The sequence below is a fragment of the Phyllostomus discolor genome, chromosome 4 (genome assembly GCF_004126475.2).
Source record: "Phyllostomus discolor isolate MPI-MPIP mPhyDis1 chromosome 4, mPhyDis1.pri.v3, whole genome shotgun sequence".
NCBI classification, from domain to species: Eukaryota; Metazoa; Chordata; class Mammalia; order Chiroptera; family Phyllostomidae; genus Phyllostomus; species Phyllostomus discolor.
In genome coordinates this window covers 38,314,045-38,330,196 of record NC_040906.2, presented here as the reverse complement: position 1 = coordinate 38,330,196, position 16,152 = coordinate 38,314,045, and positions in this window count along the sequence as shown.

Here is a 16,152-nt window from a genome sequence, read left to right as displayed (position 1 = left end):
TCAAAAGAGAATATTTGATAACATTAAGGTGTCATAAAAGATGATTAAGTAAACTTGACATGAGGGGTAATGGCAGATATATTTGATTATTAATAATTAATGTAAATTGTGAAAATTTGAGAATTGATAAAATTTCTTATATTGCTCTGAGCTACAAAATTAAGTTAACTTATTTTAAATGGTCAAGTCTTAGACCTCTCAGATCACCTTTTAATTATATATCATGACCCATCAATGATGGTCACTGGCCAGATTAATCTTATTTAAACTTTGGTTTACCATATTTTGGTTTTGCATTCTTTGCCCTGGAACACTCAATGATTCCCACTCTCCATATAATTAAGCTCAGGTTCTCTAGTCTGATGTTCACATTCCTCTACATTCTGACAACAAATACCTGCTATACAGATTTATCTTTTGTTATAGTGGAACATGGAGCCTCTATCTCTGCCATCCTGGGCTTCTTGTATTTCCTGCTTTTAATAACTCTACTGCTTATGTTTGAAACACTTCTCTACCATCCTGTCTCATTTCAAGGCCCATCTTGTCTGTCAGTGATTTCTCTAGTAGACATAAAGTCAGGTTTGCACCAAAAAGTGTATATCTGTTGTATGCAGTGATTAATAAGTAATTAATAAGATCCCTTCAATGATCAAAAATATTTCATTATGTGGTCATGTATTTAGTCACCCCAATGGTTTCACCTACTTTAGTAGAAAGAGAATCTTCTGTGGCATCAAATCTTACCCATAATAGGAAGTTAAATGTTCAAAAATGAGTGAAGAAGGGGAGGATAGAAAGGAGGGAATACTACAGAAGGTGTACAAATATGAAGATTAATCTAGATGAAGAAAGACCATGGTCTGAAATGACTCTGGTATGACAGAGAAGAAAAAAATAAGTTAGCAAATAAAAAAGTAGTTCATACAAAGCATGTTTATTACAAGTATGAAAGCATGTGTAGTTTAAAGTTATTGCTTATATCGTGATTTAATAATAGCATGTCTTTTTGTTCATACAATGTAGCTACAAATGTCAAGTTGAAAAATAGTATCTTTTAAAATGTGAAACAAAAATAATAACAAAATGTGAAACAAATACAAAAGGAATGATTTGGAAGACAGACTTCATAGGCAGGCTGCCAGAGTTTAAATTCTACTTTTTTCTCATTAGCTGTATCATCTTGACAAGTTTCTTAACTTAGTGCCTCAGTTTCCACATTGTGAAATGGAGACAATATAATCCTCATAGGATTATTATAATATCTTAACATTACTATTGTAGCACACTTACTACAGTGCTTGAAAATGATTGGTAAACCACATATAAATAATTGTAAATAAAATAGATTTGAGTGAAAAAGATACTAAAATGGTTCTATTACTTTTTGCTAATCTGACACTAATATATTGTATCAACCATGCTATTTCATATAACAAGGTTCAATAATAAAAAGTAGTGGTATATTTATGTTTCTTAATTTAAGTTGGTCATAGGATCTATGGGTTAAAAGAGCAAGAGGAAGGTGTAAAGGAAGATGGTTAAGTGGAAGCTACGTTAACCTCCTCCCAGGACCAATCTGGAATTACAGCTAAATTATAGAAAAATCATCCCAAATAACCAACTAAACACTAGTAGGAGAGAAGCCTTATAGCCATGGACAGATGGAAGAAGCCACATCAATCACTATGATGAGACTGGTAGGGAGTGAGGAGGAGGTGTGAGAGAGCTGGCTGGGCTCCCATGGGTAGCATCTGAAGTGCTAGAGGGATATTTCAGGTGCAGGGGGGTCCCTGTGAGAAATGTGAGAAGTGTGGAGGTAGCCTCTCCAGCCTACAGCACCAGAACCTGGAAAGAAACTCATATGACATATGGCAGTGAAAATCAGCGGGGTTTCTGTCTGCTAGGGAGAGATGGCTAGACAGGCAGAGAGCTCCTTAAAGGGCCAACACACAAAGTTTCATTTGCAGCCACTTATCCTGGGCTCTGGCAGAGAGAGGGAGTGAACTAGAGACAAATGAAAGGAGTCTGGGGCTGGTGGCTCTGGGGAGAAAACTGAAGGAACAGCTGCCAGGTCCCTGTGCTGAAACATTTCCCATACTGCAGGAGACACCTTTCTCAGGCACAGCATTCCCCTCCAAGTAGCATCAGCTTGAGGGTAACCAATAGTCCTGCCCACAGGAATTACTCTCTCTGACCCTGTGATGCTTAAGCCCTGCAGCTGAGGAGTAGAGCTGGAAGGTATTCACTGATTAAACCTGTAGGCAGAGGCAAATCTCTGGGAGCTCTAAGGCTTCAGCTGATACTACCCTGGGCCTAGTGAAGGTAAAAGACAGCCTTGCTGCACAGCCTGGTGCTTTCTGTACACACCCAGGCCCAGCAAAGTGTGCCACATGTTGGATCATGGATAACTCCAAACAGCTTGCCCAGGGCTAGTCGCAGGCAAGGTTTGACTTATATGTGCACCAGAGTGTTGAGGATTGACCTGTTACATAGATGAAAACAAAAAGAGGCAGCCAAAATGGGAAACAAAGAAACAGGTGTCTAATGAAAGAAAAGAGAATTCTCAAAGAGAAGAACTAGATGAAATGAAGACAAACAATTTATTAGATAAAGAGTTAGAGTAATGATTATAAGGATACTCAACAGCATGAAAAGGAACATAGAAACCAGAAAAAAGGACCAGTCAGAAATAAAGAACACAGTATCTGAAATAAATAATATACTGGAAGGAATAAACCATAGGTTAAATGAAGCAGAGGATCAAATCAGTGATTTGGAAGACAAGGTAGAAAAAAATATCCAAGCAGAGCAGCAAAATAGAAAAAAAGAATTTAAAAAAAAATGAGGAGTGCTAAAGAAACCTTTGGGACAACCTGAAACATAAAAACATCTACATCTTGGAAATACCAGGAGGAGAAGAGTGAGTGCGGAATTGAGAACTTGTTTGAAGAAATAATGACCAAAAATGTCCTTAATCTGGTAAAGGAAAAATGTCACATAAGTCCTGGAAGATCAGAGAATCCCAAACAAGTTGGAACCAAAGACACCTACACAAAGACACATCAATTTAAATGGCAAGGCCTAAAGACAAGGAGAGAGTCTGAAAAGCTGCAAGAGAAAAGCAGGCAGTTACATACAGGGGGGCACCAATTTTACTGTCATCTGATTTCTCAACACAAACATTAAAGGCCAGAAGGGAGTAGCATGAGATATTCAAGGTGATGAAAAGCAAGGACCTACAACAAAGGCTACTTTACCCACTAGGCTATGATTTAAAATTGAAGAAGAAATGAGGAGCTTTCAAGATAAGAAAAAGCTAAAGGAGTCTGTTAACACCAAACCAGTACTGCAAAAAGATTGTTAAAGGGCTTGCTTTAACAAGAAGAAGAATAAAGAAAGGGGGAAAAACAGAGGAAAACACTCAAACAATAAAATGGCACTACATACGTACCTATCAATAACCACCTTAAATGTAAATGCCTTAAATGGTCCAACCAAAACACAGAGCATAGCTGAATGGGTAAAAAATAAGACCCAAAAATATATGCTGCCTCCAAGAGACCCATCTCAGATCGAAAGATACACACAGACTAAAAGTAAAGGATTGGCAAAAGATAGTTCATGAAAATGGAAAGAAAAAAATGCTGGCATAGCAGTACTTACATCCAGCAAAATAGACTTTACAACCAAAGTTATAGTAAGAGACAAAGGGATACTACATAATGACAATGGGAACAATTCAACAAGAGGATATAACCCTAGTAAACAGTTGTGCACCCAACATGGAAGCACCTAAATATGTAAAGTAAATCTTGATGAAATAAAAGGATAGACAGAAATGCGGTCATAGTTGGGGGTTTTAACACCCCATTGACTTCAATGGATAGATCTTCCAAGAAGAAAATCAACAAGGAGACAGTGATCTTAAAGACACACTAGATCAAATAGATTTAATTGACACCTTCAGAGCATTTCACCCCAGAGCAGCAGACTATACATACTTTTCAGGTGCTCATGGAACATTTTCTAGGATAGACCACATGTTAGGACACAAAATAAGTCTCAATAAATTTAAGAAGGTTGAAATCATATCAAGAACCTTCTCTGACCACAATGCTATGAAACTAGAAGTCAATCCCAAGAACACTGAGAAATACACAAAAACATGGAATTTATAACATGTTATTAAACAATAAATGGGTCAACAAAGGAATCAAAGAAGAAACAAAAGGATACTTTGAAACAAATGAAAATGAAAACACAACAATCCAAAATCTGTGGGACACAAGAAAAGCAATCCTAATGGGGAAATTCATAGCATTACAGACCTATCTAAAAAAAAAAAAACAAGAAGAAGCCTACATAAGCAATCTAACTTTACACTAAAAGGACCTTGAAAAAGATCAATAAGCTCAAAGTGAATAGAAGGAAGGAAATAATAAAGATCAGAGCAGAAATAAGCAAAAGATAGTCTAAAAAAAGATACAAAAAAAATCAATGAATCCAAGAGCTGTTTCTTTGAAAAGATAAAAAATTAACCAAATTTAAACCAGACTCATCAAAAATAAAAAATAAAGAGAGACAGCACCCAAATAAATAAAATTAGAAATGAAAAAAGAGAAATAACTGATGCAAAAGAAATACAAAGAATTGTAAGAAAATATTGTGAACAACTCTGAGCCAACAAACTGGACAACCTGGATGAAATGGATACATTCCTAGAGAGATTATACCTAGTTAAATTTGAAGCAGTAAGCAAAAAACTCCCAGCAAACAAAGCCCTAGACCTGACGACTTCACAGGTAAATTTTACCAAACATTCTGAGAAGAACTAACACCTCTCCTTCTCAAACTATTTCAAAAAATTCAAAAGGATGGAAAGCTCCCTAGTTTATTTTACAAGGCCAAGATTATCTTAATTCCAAAACCATATAAAGACACTACAAAAAACAAAATTATAGGCCAATATTCCTGATGAACATAGATGCTAAAATCCTCAACAACATATTAGCAAACCAAATACAATACATCAAAAAGTTCATACACCATGAACAAGCAAGGTTTATTCCAGGAGTGCAAGGTTGGTACAACATTCATAAATCAATAAATGTTATTTACCACGTAAACAAAATGAAGAATAAAAACCACATGATCATATCAATAAATACAGAAAAGGCTTTTGATAAATCCAGCACCCACTTATGATAAAAACTTTCAAGAAAATGGGAATACAGGGAACATACTGAAACACAACAAAGACCATATAATACGGAACCACTGCCAGCACCATGCAGGAAGGACAAGAACTATAAGCATTCCCCTTAACATTGGGATCCAGACAGGGATGTCTGCTTTCAACACTCTTATTCAACATAGTACCGAATGTCCTGTCCATGGCACTCTGACAAGAAGAAGAAATAAAGACATCCAAGGAAAGGAAGAAGTAAAATTGTCCTTATTTGCAGATGACATAATACTATACATAGAGAATCATAAGGATTCCATCAAGAAACTAATAGAATTGATAAATTCAGTAAAGTAGCAGGATACAAAATTAAAATATAGAAATAAGTTATATATATGTATATTTTAAATTATTTATTTATTTTTAGAGAGGGAAGGGAGGGAGAAAGAGAGAGAGAGAGAAACATGTATGTGTAGTTGCTGGTGGCTGTGGCCTGCAACCCTGGCATGTGCCCTGGCTGGGAATCAAACCTGTGATACTTTGGTTTGCAGCCCGCGCTCAATCCACTGAGCTATGCCAGCCAGGTGTGAAATCAGTTATATTTTTATTTCCAACAGCAAACTAACAGAAAGAGAAATTAAGAAAACAATTCCTTTACATTTGTTTCATAAAGAATAAAATACCTAGAAATAAACCTAAGGATGTAAAAGACTTGTGCTCAGAAAATTGTAAGATACTGAAGAAAGAAATTTAAAATACAGATAAGCAGAAGTACACACTGTGTTCATGGATATTCCTGTGTTCATGGATATGTTAATCAATTAACATCATTAAAATATCCATGCTACCCAAAGCAATCTATAGATTCAATGTAATTCCTAACAAGATTCCAATGACATGTTTCACAGAACTAGAACAAATATTTCAAATTTTATATGGTTAATATCTCATGAAAAGCCCCTCATAGCAACAGTGATCCTGAGAAAGAAAAACAAAGTTGGAGGAATTGCTCTACTTACTATCAAACTGTAATATAAGGCCATAGTTATCAAAGCAGCATAGTACTGGCATAAAAACAGACACATAAATCAATGGAATAGAATAGAGAGACTAGAGGTAAACCCATACCTTTATAGTCAATTAATATTCAACAAAGGAAATAAGCACATAAAATGAGTTAAAGATAGTTTATTCAATAAATGGTGTTGGAAATATTGGATATATATGTAAAGAAAAATTAAACTAGAGCACCTCTTATACTACACACAAGAATAAATTCAAAATGGATCAACAACTTAAATGTTAGACTCAAAACCAAAAAGAAAAAAAATCCTAGATGAAAGCACAGGCCATAAAATCTCAGACATGGCATGTAGCAATATTTCATATAATATATCTCCCTCATCAAGGGAAACAACAACAACAAAAAGAAACAAATGGGGCTACATCAAACTAAAACGTTTTTGCACAGCAAAGGAAGACATCAACAAAATAAAAAGACGACCCACAGAACTGGAGAACATATTCACCAATACATCTGATAAGGGTTTATTGTCCAAAATTATAAAGAACTTTCAAAACTCAACACCAACAACAAACAACCCAATTTTAAAAAATGGGCAAAGTGCTTGCATAGACACTTCTCCAGAGAGGACATACAGCTGGCCAGTAGACATGACAACGTGCTCAAGTCACTAGTCATCAGAGATATGCATGTTAAAACCACAATGCAATATCATCTCATACCTGCCAGAATGGCTGTCATCAATATATCAATAAAACAAGTCCTGGGAAGGATATGAAGAAAGGGGGACCCTTTTGCACTGCTGGTGGAAATGAAGGCTGGTGCAGCCACTGTGGAAAGCAGTCTGGTGATACCTCAAAGAATTAATAACGGATCACCTTTTGGCCCAGTGATTCCACTTCTGGCACAATATCTGAAGGAACTCAAAACACTGATTGGAAAGAACATAAACACCTCTATGTTCATTGTAGTGTTATTTATAATCACCAAGATTTGGAAGCAGCCCAAGAGTCCATCAGTAGATGAGTGGGTAAAATAACTATGCAACATTTACACAATGAAATTCTAAGCCATAAAAAAGAAGAGAATTTTACCCTTTGTGATAGTATGATGGACCTGGGGAATATTATGCTAAGTAAAATAAGCCAGTCAGAGAAAGACAAATACCATATGATTTCACTCATATGTGGAACCTAATGAACAAATTGAACTAACAAGCAAAATAGAGACAGGCTCATAGAGAGCAGGATGACAGCTAAGTGTGGGGCAGGAAGCACAGGAGGGTGGAGGGACTGAGCAAAAAGGAAAAAAGGATGCATGGATATGGACAACAGTGTGGTGACTATGGGGGGCAGGTAAGTGGGGTCTAAGGGGACTAAATGGTTGGGGAAAAAACACAAAACAATAAAATGCAGAAAAAACGTTTAATCCCGCCAAACTACATAAGATGAAGGAAAACAGGAGGCTGGCCGGAAAGAGAGCAGTTGGCATGTGTAGAGGGGCCATGTGGCTAAGCCCTTGGATCATAAAGCTTCCAATAAGCTCCAAGTGAGTCTCCACATCCAGTCAGAGGACCCCTGGGGCAGGAATGAATGCTGCTCACCATACAGCTGTGAACTCTGCTGTGGCAACTCCATGGCACAACCAAAGAACACCAAAGAAAAACACTTTAAAAAGGGTAAGAGGAATGGTTTCACCTTATCCCCCATAAATGACTCATGTTTCAATGTATCTTGTAATGACATGTAGAGAGGATAGATGTATAATGTTTTTTTTTTGTGAGTAAAAGCATTAATTTCTTAAAAGAAAAAAAGAGCAAGAGTAAAATTTGTGAGTAACTAATAGATTGAACAACAGTTTTCTTTATGATAAAACACAAAGTTGCCATTATTCTTAAATTGGAACTATATAAAGCTTACCTTTTATATGTACTTATCTTGACACTATATAATAATGGTTGGGAGAATATTAATCAAATGTAGAGTATATATTTTATCTGCTTTGACATAAAATATCAGCTCTGTGCATCTCCATTTTGTAGTTTCAATGCAGATTGTAAAAACAACATTCTAAAGTTGCTTTTATCTATTCAAGATAGAACTAGCATTTGGGAATGCACATCTAAGTACTAAGCGCTTTTCCAAAATAATTGGAAATATTTTAAAATGTTTTTTTCTGTAGATTTACATGCAAAATATGAAAGAAAAAATGCCATCCTACAGATGAAGCAATCTTAGTTCCATATCAACAAGAATGAGAAAAAAAAGAAACTTAAAAAAATCAAGTTGCAGATATTAAAAACAACACGAGGATCAGCCCTGAGGAATTTCAAAGCTGTGAAATAAAAAGAGATCCGCATCTGTCTTCTGGCTGTGTTTATCCTACAGGCTCAAATCCAGTTCTCTGCCTCCTAGTTGAGTGATGCCTGTGTCAGTTCTTGTCCACAAAACAGGCCCATCGCATAGATTTTGTGTGTGTGTGTGTGGATTAAAGAAGTTAGTATATGTTCAACCTTTCTCTCCCCCCCCCCACATCTGAAAGCCTTCCCACAGTATACTGTTTAAAAATAATTTTTAAAATTCTATGTGTGTGTTTTAATTTTTTCCAGCTTTGCTACGTGGGTGATCCCATGCTTAGGCATTTTTAAGTGCAATACAGTTTGTGAATCTAAGACCTCCTCAAGATGGGGAAGCTATCATATTTAGTAAAATACCATTCCTCAATTTCTGGTTTCCTCATGGTATTAATATCATATTTTTGGCCCTTTTTCAAATATAATATGCAGTGCTAGTTTTTTCTTACAGAGTCTTTAAAAAACTGAGAGACCTTTGTTTTCTTTTGAAATGACTGATGAAACCTCCCCTGCTCACTAAAAACCTGGTAATAGGCTGCTAGACAGAAATTTGTGTGTGTGCGTGTGTGCATGTGTGCGTGTGTGTGTGGCAGGGGTGGGGTTGTTCTCTAAGATCCCTTTATGGCTCAGTAACAACTCACATCCAAAATTCAAATTAATGTGTTGAGACTCAAGAGGCTTGCAGTTCAAATCTTCTTCCCAAGGACAGTACTAAGCTATAGCAGATCAGGCAAATGCTATAAATGCTGCTGTGGTGTGAGGTTCGTGTTGGCATCCTTTGAGACACAGGCATCTCCTCTGGCATATTTTTCCCCCTATTGGCATTCACAGGGAATCATATTGATTCTCTGGTTAGATACCTACTCTGCAACTCTCACCATGGCATCTCCTTATCCAGGCCCCAAACCTCACTTTTTTTTTTTAGGAAACCTACACTTCCTTCTGCAGAAGGAAGGTAGAGCAGGGGAATTGTTAAATGCTCTTTTGCACAACTGCTATGGTGGGAGAGGTTTCTGGTCTTGTGCTCTTACGCCTAGAAATAGTATGTTGCCATTTCTCCCCTACAGCAGTCATACGGTGTTGTTGTTGGAGATTATTGAATGAGACTTGACATCTTCCTGGCCCCTATCTTAAAAGCACCAGCAGATATCTTTCATCTCAGATCTCTCAGTTTAAAGGGGGTTCTCTTAGTTACCACTGATCCAGCCTACAGCAGGGCAATAAAGTAATAGGAAACTTTCATTTATATTCAACCCTTATTTCTTTCTCCAGTATGTTGTTTTCTTCAACATTCCCTTGTTCCTCTCCAGTACAGAGGCTCTTATCCTTCCAAAAACTGTAGATCATTTAGCTATTGCCAAAACAATGTATGCAACAAACCACCTCCAACTTAGCGATATAAGCAATATGCTTGCATGACTCCTTTAACTCATTAAGCTAGGTTAAGGTGAATTTGACCTCAATTGTGAATTGGGTCTAGGTCTACTCCACATTGGACTGTGGCTACCCAAGGCATATTCTCCTAGTGAAAAAACAGAAGTGAAATACAGAAAAAATATCTGGTAAGAACATTATTGAAAACTGCTTAAAAAACACACACAAAACCCCCTAGATCTTACACAAGAAGGCAGATGCATGTACAGAAGTCCTGAAATGGTATTGATCTTTCAATTTTGAAAATACAAAAAGTGTATAAATATTTAGTCAAAACCACCTAATCATAACACAGGCATATTTGATTAGTTACTTTCTCAAATGGAAACCGAAAGCAAATGTCAGGTGAATCCAGTGATGTTAGCATCATGACTGAGTAAAACATCCCTCCTTCATGTCCTCCCATGTTATGAACACAAACATTTGGTATGGATCCATGAACAGCAGTGCTTTTGTGGGGAGTGGTGGGATCCAACAGCATATATCCAAGGAGCCTGAGAGGAGCCCCACCCATCTGTGCTTTGGATAATAGGCCTACAAACTTTGGTCCTGACTATAGAACCTGCAGTGGCCCATTAACAGGCTCCAGCCCCTCTGGGCCATAACCCAGGAGTTCTTGGAAAACATTGTCTTAGACAGTCACCCAAGGATGTGAGAGCCTTTGTGGCAATCCAAGTTTCCAGTGGAGAAGTTCCAGCACTCTGTTGAAAGCAGAAAATATAGGTTTGGACACAGGGAAAGGGTAAGAAAGACAATTTTACTTTACCTGCATCACCCTTCTCCAAAGAGGTATGCCTTAGGGCCAAGAGAGATCTTTCTTAGCCAGTGATTTCTCCCTTACGGCAAATGAGAGAGTGTGAATAAGCACCTGGCTCCCCAGCTGTGCAGAATGCTGTTAAAAAGGCTCATTCCTCTTTCATACTATCCCAGGTACAAAACCATGAATGGAAGATTGAGAGGTGAGAAGTGGCAGACAGAATTCTTGGAAGGCATTAAAGGGACATGAATTCTACTAACTGCATCATGGAATGCATCCAGAAGCCTGCCCATAAGTTACTGTGGATGCCTTGCCCATGGATTCTCCCCAGCTGGCCCACAGGCACTGCTAGCACTAGACATGCCTCACCCACACACCCCTCCTGCAACCAGCACCCAGTGTGCACGCCCAATGGTGATGATGACAGCAAGCATTGGCAGATAGCTAGTGAGCACATCTAGAGAAAGCCTGTCAGAATCTGTGGACCAGGAAGAGACCACCAACTTGAGTGTGAGCAGATGGTGTTTTTGGTAAATTCTACCAAATATTTAAAGAATTAATGCCAAGACTTCTCACACTCTTCAAAACTTCTGAAGAGGGGGGACATTCTCAAACTTATCTTATGAGGCCAGCATTAAGCTAATACTAAAGCAAGATAAGGACACTACCAGGAAAGAAAACAAAATTTTAACCAACTAAATTCAACAGCATATTACAAATATCATTCATAACGATCATTTATTCAGTTATACAGGGGTGAGTCAATATGTGCAAATTAATAAATCTGACGTATCACATTAATAGAAAGAAAGAAAGAAAAAATCATACGGTCACCTCAATAGATGAAGGAAAAAGCATTTGATATAGTACAACATCCTCTCATGATAAAAACTCTTGACAAATTTGGTTAAAAAAAAGGAGTGTATTTCAACATAAAACAGGCTACATATAACAAGCCCACAGCTCACAGCATACTCAATGGTGAAAGAGTGAAAATTTCCCTGAAGATTAGGAAAAGACAAGAGTGCCCACTCACATCACTTCTATTTGGCATAGTACTAGAAGTTCACGCAAATTGGAATGGAAGAAGTAATACTGTCTTTGTTTACAGGTAATATGATCTTATTTATGCAAAAGACTTTGCTAAAATACTGTTAAAACTAATTTAACAAATTCAGTAAAATTGTGGACACAAAAATGGCATACAGAAATCAGTTGTGTTTCTACATACTAACAACAAAACATCTGAAAAAGAAATTCATGAGTCCCATTTATACTAGCATCCAAAACAATAAAATATTTAGAAATAAATTTAACCAGGGAGGTGAAAGATCTGCATGCTGAAAACTGTAAGAATTTGATGAAAGAAATCAAAGATGACACAGATAAATGGAAAGATATCCTGTGTTCACAGAGCAGAAGAATTAATTTTGTTAAAATGTATACTTCTCAACACAATTTTTAGATTCAATACAATCCCTTTCAAAATTCCAATGGGATTTTTCACAGAAAGAGAAAAAAATTCTAAAATTTATATAAAATCATAAGAGACTTTGAATAGCCAAACAAAGTCAAAGCTAAACACTTTGTAAAGTACACGATTGTCTAAGATTGTCTTAACTACTATGCCGTACACTTGAAAATAATAATATCAAAGGATACTGAATGTAAATTTGATAGAAATTTTTTTTGATAAAAAAATACAAAGCTAGAAACATTATGCTTCTTGATTTCAAATTATATTTCAATACTACAGTAATAAATAACAGTATCATATTTGCATAAAAACACATATAGATCAATAGAACAAAATAGAGACCCCAGAAAAAAACCCATGAATATATTAATGTAAAACAAAAGGACCAAGAGTATATATGGGGGAAAGGACAACCTCTTCAATAAATGATGTTGGGGAAACTGGACACCACATGAAAAAGAATAAAATTGAACCACTATCTTAAACCATACCCCCAAATTTCAAAAACAGATTAAAGAATTCAGTGTAAAACCTGAATCTGTAGAACTCTAGTAAGCCTAGGCAGTAAGCTCTCTGACATTGGTCTTGGTGATTTTTTTTTTTTAAATTGACACAAAGCAAAAGTAAAAAAAGCAAAAATGCTTGTTTGAGTGGGACTACATCAAATTGAAAAGCTTCTGCACAGCAAAAGAAATCAACAAAATGAAAAGGTAACCTACAGGATAGAGAATATACTCAATAATATTGTAATAACTATGCATGGTACCAGGCGGGTACCATATTGGGGGAATACTTGTAAAGTATATGATTGTCTAACCACTATACTGTATACCTGAAACTAACACAAAATAATATTGAATGTCAACTGTAATGCAAAAAAGAAACTTAAATTTCCTTAAAAAGAAGGTACTCTATGGAATAGGAAACATATTTGCAAATAATTTATTTGATATAAGGTTAATATCAAAGTATATAAATTAAATACAATGTATAAATTCAATAGTAACAAATCCAATAAAAATGGGAGAGGAACTAAGTAGACATATTCCCAAAGATATACAAATGGCCAACAGGTTGGTGAAAAGGTGCTTATCATTAATAATCTTCAGGGAAATGCAAATCAAAATCACAGTGAGATATTACCTCACATGTATTATGATAGTTATCACCAAAAAAGTGACAGATATTAAGTGTTAATAAAGGTGTGAAGAAAAAGGAGACTCTATACACTGTTGGTAGGAATATAAATTGATATAGCCACTATGAAAAACAATATGGAGGTTCCTCAAAAAATTAAAAATTGAAGTACTATATGATACAGTAATCTGTTCTGGATATATATCCTAAGGAAATGAAATCAGAATCTGGAAAAGATATTTGAACTCCCATGTTTACTGCAGCCACAATAGATGTGGGGTTATTTTTTATTTTTTATTTTTTTATTTTTTAAAATATTTTATTTATTTATTTTTAGAGAGGGAAGGGAGGAAGATAGAGAGACAGAGAGAGAGAGAGAGGGAGAGAGACATCAACGTGCAGTTGCTGGGGGTTATGGCCTGCAACCCAGGAATGTACCCTGGCTGGGAATTGAACCTGGGACACTTTGGTTCCCAGCCCGCACTCAATCCACTGAGCTACGCCAGCCAGGGCTAGATGTGGGGTTAGTTTTTAATCTGACTTATGCCAATCATAAAGATTTGGGTAAGTTATATTTTTGTGTATGGTATTCAGAATAATAGTACCATAGGAATAAAAGTACGGCCTTCACTAAAATGTTTTTGGATGCTATCAACACATATAGGTTATATGTAATGGGATCTTTAACAATCCTTAATTGTTATTTGATATAAATGGAAAATAAATTGTTAACTGTTTACCAAACTAAGTGGAAAATGTTTGTTTATCACCCTTGAGCAGTTATCTATGTAAAAATATATTTTAGTTTCATTACCAGTTAAAGCATTACTATCTTCCATTCTTATGATTTGCTAAACTTTTCCAATATTTCAAAAGTAACTTACCATCCCCAAAACAATATTAAATTTATTGTTTTAACAAATATGATGTATGTAACTACATGTACTTTATTCTAAAGAGATTTTCTTCTAAAAATATAGATCAGGTCCTAAAATTTGAATAATCAAAGAATCAGTTTTATTTTGTGTATGTATTTTGAAAACCACAAGATTTTGTGGAGAAAACAATTGTCAGCTTTGTTTTATTAAGAAAAAAAATGCCCAGAACAATGCAGTACATTTTTTTTATGTTTCAAGGATAAGGGAGCTAACAGTCACTCTATCCAGAGTATTTTTTTTTAGACAAGTTATTTAGTTTTATTGTGCCTAATGCATTCAGGAGTCCTTGTTCCAAATTTGTTTATATATTTTTGTTTCTGATGTCACAGACTATTTACAATATGGAACAATAGAATATTTCTAGTTGTAAGTAACAGAAACGGGCTCAGTCAGTTGGCTAATGTGAGTTTTCTTAAAGACAGAAGGAGCAAAGATGGGCAGGAAAAAGTTGAACTATTACAAATAATAAACTTCTTAATGGACTAACCAAGAAAAGAGAGGAAACACAAATTATTTAACAAGAAATAAAATTGGGAATATTATTATTGACCCCACAGATACTGAAAATGATAATAATAACACAAATAACTCTATGTATATAAATTTGACAACTTAAATGAAAAAATATTAAACTCTTCAAAGGGGCAAACTAATAAATATATAATCTGAACAATTATATAATATAAAAATTGAATTCCTAAATATTCAATATTAAAATATTAAAATATCTATACAAAAAAAGAAAGAATGAAAAATTAGGCCCAGATGGTTTCATGGGCTATTTCTAACAAAGATTTAAGGAGAAATAACACCAATGCTATATAACCTCTTCCAAAAAATAGAACAGGATGAAATACTTCCCAGATCATTCGCGGGAACTTGCAATAACCTGAAGACAAAATAAGACAAAGACATCAACAGAACAAAAAACCATACACAAAGGCTCCTTAGGAGTTTACTTTAATTTAAGACTAAAATATGGTAATTTAAATGTATTTATCTAAATTTAAACATATTTATAAATATTTTTGTTTAAATAAAGCCCAGAAATTAATCATCTAAAATACAAAATCATAAAGTCCTTTTAGGAATTGCTTGTTCATTCTGCTTATTTTGGTACATGACATTGGAGTTTTTCACTCATAAAAGAATAACCAATTCAAGTTGAACACATTATTTTAAGAGGTTAATTTTAACATTGTTATTCAAAATACATTAATATTTAAAGCCTATATTGTAAAGTTTTAGAAGTTTTAATCCTTTAATAGAGGATATGGTTTCTGGGGATATCATATCCCCAGATGTCCGCAGAGTGTGAGGATATGATTCAAAAGCCAAGATTAGGTTTTTAGCTAAAAGATAATGAAAGTGATACTAGGATGGAAGAGACTAGGAAATTTTGGCATCCAGAGGGTTTGTAGGCTTCACCATAGTGGCTATTGATCAGATTGTTCTATGACTCACCCAGCGTTTCTGAGGTAATGATTTTTATGAGTTAGTACACCCTTGACTTCTTGAATCCGGCAAATTTCTTAATATATTATGTCTCATCCTGTCTCCTTTCTCACTACATTCTCTAAGTCCAAATACCAATTTAGAACTTAACTACAATGTTGAACTTAACTACATTAACTCAAAACTAGAAAACTTTGTTAAGAATAAAGAGAATGATAGTATGCCATGCATAAACTCTAAAACTCCAGAGCTATACATGTCATTCTAATCTACCAGTACATGCATGTTGAAGCTAGTACAAGGACTGCTCTTTGAAGCGTTCAAACGCATGCATATTTTAAACAGCAAAACTGTTTATATTCCAGAATCCCTACACTCCTTTTTCTGAA